The sequence below is a fragment of the Austrofundulus limnaeus genome, unplaced genomic scaffold (assembly GCF_001266775.1).
Source record: "Austrofundulus limnaeus strain Quisiro unplaced genomic scaffold, Austrofundulus_limnaeus-1.0 Scaffold992, whole genome shotgun sequence".
Lineage (NCBI taxonomy): Eukaryota > Metazoa > Chordata > Actinopteri > Cyprinodontiformes > Rivulidae > Austrofundulus > Austrofundulus limnaeus.
This window is the reverse complement of record NW_013953394.1, coordinates 67,001-73,403: the sequence shown is the minus strand read 5'-3', so window position 1 is coordinate 73,403 and position 6,403 is coordinate 67,001. Positions and strand designations below refer to the sequence as shown.

The window sequence follows — 6,403 nt, the reverse complement described above, 5'->3', positions numbered from 1 at the left end:
GGGGGGGGGTAGCGGTGCGCGACTGCTCTTATTCTGAATAAATGAAAAAGGCTAACACAGTTGTTTACACTTAAATTAAAAATATTTGACAAAAGAAAAACCAGAGCAGGACTACAGAGAGATAAATGATTTAGATAGTTATTTGTGTGTCTGTATACGACCCACAGGAGACACAACATTAACAGATCATATCATTCCTCAGCTTCAGCAGCTCCTTTAATTCCACAGCTGATGCTGSTAAAAATGACAGATTGTCTTTTCTGGATCTCTGAGAGCAGGACTTCAATCTCTGAACTCGTAAAGTTCTTCTTTTTACTTTGTGATGTCATTTTTGAACAAACATTTCCTGATATGTGGGGCAGGAAACATATCCTTATATGGTGTTTTTAGGGTGGTAATTATTCTAATCTCCTCTCCTCGTGCACGAGCAGCTGATACACATTCATCATGTTTACGCAGTTCATTTACACAGTTTTCCTGAAGATAGAAGAGTTTGTTGAATCTGACGTGACATTTTGGTACGAACCCTTCAAATGAACAAAAGTAAGAGAAATTTAGGAGAAGAATACAAAGGTTCTTGCATGAGGCCCATTGCTCTCACACTAGCCTCTTTCATAAGTGAAATCAGTGAAATCACCGCACAGACCGGACCGACTTTATTTCCCCTCGGGTCATTCTTAAAATCACAGGTGAAGCCAGCCAGGTCCTGTTCACATGTACACGTTCAGAAATGAACCCAGCAGCAGGAACCAAAAGAGGCGTGGAGCAGATCTGGGCTGAAGTGGACCACCTGTATGACAGACGTCTGTTGCCTTGTATCAAACGAAACAAACTGAATTTACTTACTTTAGTCATTTTGTGATGGTAAATATTGCTAAACTACACAGCTGCTTTTCTGTGTCTTTTTATATTCCCTCTGTAACACATCTCCAGCTGCACTGATGTCTTCCTTGGATCAAACGCGCACACACCACACACATTTTACTGATTTTATTGATAAATATTTTTAACTAGCTACACAGTTGCTGTTTCATTTCATTTTAGTATTCCATCCATCCATCAGTTTTCTTCCTCTTATCCGGGGTCAGCAGTTTAAGCAGAGAGACCCAGACTTCCCTCTCKCCAGCCACTTGGACCAGCTCCTCTGGGGGAATCCCAAGATGTTCTCAGACCAGCTGAGAAACATAGTCCCTCTTCTCTGCTCTACTCTGAGTCCCTCCTGGATGACTGAGCTTCTCAGCCTATCTCTAAGGGAGAGCCCAGACACCCTGCAGAGGAAACTCATTTCAGCTCCTTGGATCTGTGATCTCCTTCTTTCGGTCATTACCCAAAGCTCCTGACCATAGATGAGGGTAGGAACGTAGACCGACTGGTAAACTGAGAGCTTCACCTTCTGGCTCAGCTCTCTCTTCACCACGACAGACYGGTACAACGCCCACATCACTGCAGACACAGCACCAATCCACCTGTTGATCTCCTGCTCCATTCTTCCCTCATTCATGAACAAGACCCTGACATACTTAAACTCCTCCACTTGGGGCAGGACCTCCTCCCCGACCCGGAGAAGGCACCCTACCCTTTTCCAGATCAAGACCATGGTCTTGGACTTGGAGGCACTGATCCTCATCCCGGCTGCTTCACACTCAGCTGTGAACCGCTCCAGTGAGAGCTGGAGATCAGGATCTGATGAAGCCAATAGAACCACATCATCCAAGCAGACTCTGGCAATGTTGTCCTTTGTCGCCGATTCTGTTCATGACTTTTATGAACAGAATTTCTAGGCACAGCCGAGGTGTTGAGGGGATCCTTTTTGGTGACCTTAGGATCACATCTCTGCTTTTTAATATTCCCTCTATAATAAATCTGCTTGTCGGTTAGATCCTAGGGTCGCTCACTGATGTCATGAGCTCATTTTCTGAGTGGGGAACCGTGGGTTGATTTTTCAGAAGTGGGTCTGCCGGGCTCGGTCCCAACTCTGATACTGCCTCTGCTCACAGCTCAGGGGGGCATCAGAGGCGGGCTCATTTTACTCGTYCTTCCATCTCCCTGTTTCTTCTGAATGCTCGGAGGAGGACAGAACACGCATCTGTCCTGGACTGAACTGTCTTATGAATCAGGCTACTGTATGACTTGGGTAAAAATTTTTGGATATCCTTCCACAAGCTTCTCACAATGGTTGGCGGGAATTTTGACCCATTCCTCCTGATAGAACTGGTGGAACTGAGCCATTTTTGTTGGCTGAATACAGTTCTAGTGTAGTGTCTCTGCCTGGTCTCTGGTTCCGTTTCTGCTCGGTTCAGCTGGGCTTCGTCAGCTGCTGGACCCTTCTCTCTGTTTCTCTGCTTCTCTGCTGTCGGTGGCTCAGATCCTCCCGTCTKCTGCTGCCTTTGGGGCTGGGCCGGCTGGTTCGGCTGGCTGCTGCTTGTTCCTCTCGGCTGATGCTGTCTGCTGGCTCCTGGGTCGAATGTCAATAAAGCTCTAGTCTAACATTTGAATGACGAAGAGGCTATTTCTTCAGTTCTGGACATGTTTATTCAGCGAGAGACACATGAAAGCGCGTCCACACAGCTCGATGTTATTGAAGCTCTCTGAACAAAAGAAGCGTGTCCCCGCCTTCATGCGCGCTCCGGTCTTAAAGGGCCAGTACACAAATATACGACATNGGTTCGGCTGGCTGCTGCTTGTTCCTCTCGGCTGATGCTGTCTGCTGGCTCCTGGGTCGAATGTCAATAAAGCTCTAGTCTAACATTTGAATGACGAAGAGGCTATTTCTTCAGTTCTGGACATGTTTATTCAGCGAGAGACACATGAAAGCGCGTCCACACAGCTCGATGTTACTGAAGCTCTCTGAACAAAAGAAGCGTGTCCCCGCCTTCATGCGCGCTCCGGTCTTAAAGKGCCAGTACACAAATATACGACACTAGCTTTACGAAAGGGCTTTCTTATATGTTAGMAGGCTGTCTCTCCAGGTTAAACAAAATTCTTCAACRTTAGTCGAGCGCCATTTTCTCTCCAGTTTTCTAGATGCCTGTTTTAAAGAACGTAGGACGTAGAAAATAAAGATGGAAGAGATTCTTTAAATTTAGCTACAGCATTCTCTGATAAACATCTACTATAATGAAATTTACTCTCAGTAGCCATAAAGTTAGCTGATGTAAACTCAAAGGTTATTAAAAAATGGTCTGAGAGAACAGGATTGTGAGGATGTATTGTTAAGTTCTCGATCTCTACACCATATATCAGAACCAGATCAAGAGTGTGATGAAGGGAGTGAGTAGGTCTGTGGACATTTTGAGTAAAACCAATTGACTCAATTAAATTACTAAAAGCTATATTTAAACTATCACTTTCATTATCAACATGATTATTAAAATATCCCATTATTATAATTTTATCAGTATTTAATAATAAATCAGTCAGAAAATGTGAGAATTCTGATAAAACGAYGATAAATAACAGCTGGTAGTAGAGCTTTTTCTGATTTCCATTTTGGATGAGAAAGACTCAAAAGAATTATTACTGTAGGGGTCTACTTGAGTGAAATTATCAAGGAAACTGTCTTGGACCTCCTCTGCCAAGGCTCTACAAGTGTCGATGCTCTCGACCTGCATCCTTCTGGGCGTACCCATCTTCACGCTGTTCCAATGGTCTCTTCGCTCCTGTGGTGGTCTCCATCGTCGACCCAGAGATCCCGTCTCCATCTTCGATGCAGAGATCCCCTGTTAACCTGCAACCTTCTAGAGATCGACTCTCGAAAGGGGGGTTCCAGTACTTCACTTCGCTATGCTGTTCCAGAAATTGGTTGACTCTGGGTCAGCCACAACAATCGCAGTGTATTACCCTTGTGGAATATATTTTTTCCTTGTGGATTATACTTTTCCTTGGTGGATTACTTTTGCTTCCAGTGGATTACAGACCCCGTMGTCCAATGGATTTAAAGTTTTGCCTCAAAGGGAGTTACCCACAGACATTATGGGAACCTTATGAAAAAAGGACAGAACTTTTGTTTTTCTTTTTCCACAAGAGCTGATTAAAAAAATTTTGCCACGCAAAGTTTTCAGGTTGGATTATCTTTGGATTATACCGTTTCACCAATCGGATTAATTCAATATCAAAGACTTTCAAGGTGTTCCCGTTTTCATTGCAACTAATCACAATTTGGGGGTGATAACTTGCAAAAGGGGGGACATGTAGGGGTCACCTCGAGTTAAATTACCAAGGAAACTGTCTTGGACTCTCAGTCCTCTGATGGGTCTCTAAAGGGAAAAAAACTCTGTTCCACTTACTGTAGAACTGAATTTAGGCCACCTCAGGTCGCCTTAAACTTTTAAAGAGACATTCTCTTCCCCTTTAATCAGATAAGAAACAGAAGAATCTTCATCTTATTTGATTTAGTGTTCTCYTAACTGACAGTATTACGCATTTTCATAATCAAAGAATGTTTATCAAAGTTCCAGGAGAAAAGAGGACAGATATCTTTCCTCCCTCAGTATGATTTCAGCTATGTATGATTTTTCTGTGGGAAAAAAATTCTTAGTTAACTAAAATAATCTTCATGGTTTAAAGTTGATGAAATATCAATGTTTTACTTGTCTGAATAATATTTGCAAATGTTTTGAACTTGAAACAATTCATTTTTTTCAGTTATGTTTTGAAGACTCCTCATCAGATGATAATTAATATAGGTCATGAAATGTTTTGTTCTGAATCACACAGAAGCAATAATCTTCTTTAGTTTCAGGAGGCGATGGCAAGTTCTGAAACTAACACTTTCCTTGATAACTCCTTTACTAATCTAACCTTCTGGAGGGCGGAACTTCGATTTTCTAAGCTTCTTAGGAACTAACAGTTTCCACCCGGACAGCAGTAAGTGACGGACCGCCGTCAGTCACTCGGACAGCTAGACTCTTGAGAGTCAGAAGCAGAGCTGACAGGCTTTGGCCCCCTCACGCCAATGGGGAAAACCTTACAGCCTGGGTCAGACCAAGGCCTGGTCGATCTACCTCAGAAAACTTTCTAGATGGAAGTTTTATTTGAACTCTGTTTCCAGTTTTGGGCCTCGCCTTTTTTCTACAGCTTGACGTGGACAAAGCGAGTAGACCTACATGCCTGGGTCACTCTGGTGGACAATCCTGAGCAGATTTTCTTAGCAGAAGCCCCAACATACCTGGCAGGTGAYAGACAGCATCTAATGGTAAAAAAGTTGGCTGTGTTATGAACCTCGCTGTCTTACCGAAGCCGAGCACAAAATGCTTCGCCCTTCTGGTTAAAACCCACATTATTTAAGATAAAAGTATAGGAAAGCTAACACCTTTCTTCCTCCTTTTTCTTATACTCTTCCTTGCCAACCCTAAGATAATTGCCTCAAATTGTCTGGTATCAAACATCAAAGCTAGACGTTTGCGTTTCTATTTAAAAGTGCCTGTGGTTAACAATTAAGAAGTTAAAAGCTTGTTATTGTTGGTCCCAAACTTTTATAGGAAATGAATTGTTCACAATCAATTGTACTCTAGTGATTCTGTATGATTTGTAAAATAAATGATCGCTATACTTATGGATCAAATCAACATTCACTGACTGACAGTCACTTCTTATGTCCATTCATTTTTGCACTGGAGGAATGTTTACCTAAAATAAAAGTGATCCTTGCTAAAGATTATGTTCCTTATAACTTGGTTTATAACCTGTTATAAGAGTGTAAGACTGAACTCTTACATAACTAATATTTGATTTAACATTAATTAATAGTTCTGACTTATAAACTGCAGCTACTCCTCCACCACGACCTGATGTTCTAAGAACATGAAAATTTAAATAATTAATTAGGTAGGATGAGCTGCTACTGAGATTTTGCGAGAAATTGTGCGTAAATAATATGGCGTAAGTACTGATTAGTATTGACTTAGAAATATCTATTAATTAAAATACAAATAAAAAACATAATATAATTAAAAAACGCCCTTAAACATTACTAACTACACTCTGCTTCCCTCAAACAAACTGGATGAGGATACCTTGGAGAGTCTGGAGTTTTTCGTAGATGAGTGTTTTGAAAACATAGTCATGGGAAAACCGAAGCAAACCACCGCAGCTCATGCTAATGTTACACCGGTGTCCAAGCGTTCGCGSTCGGAAAGTTCGGCTAAGTCATCAGCAACGGAAACTCCAGAAAAAAGCTTCAATGAGATTCTGGTATCTTTCGATCTTACGCTAACTAGCTTAGATGCTCGATTAGCATTAGTGCAGGGGTGCCCAAAGTTTTTGCCAGAACGGGCCAAAATTAAAATCTGTCAGAGGGCCGTGGGCCAAATGCAATAATATAATATAAAAATGCTATTTTTTTTTAAAATAAAGTCCTTTTATTTCCTTAAAAAGTTGTTTATCCTTCCTTTCTGTATAAAGA

The 6,403-nt window shown here is 41.8% G+C and overlaps 1 protein-coding gene across 1 annotated transcript in view; it reads left to right on the top strand.

Moving 5' to 3' along the window:
- sgsm2 (small G protein signaling modulator 2) overlaps positions 1-6,403 on the top strand; it is a gene marked incomplete at both ends in the record, with an annotated part of 138,574 nt that overhangs the window by 65,689 nt on the left and 66,482 nt on the right.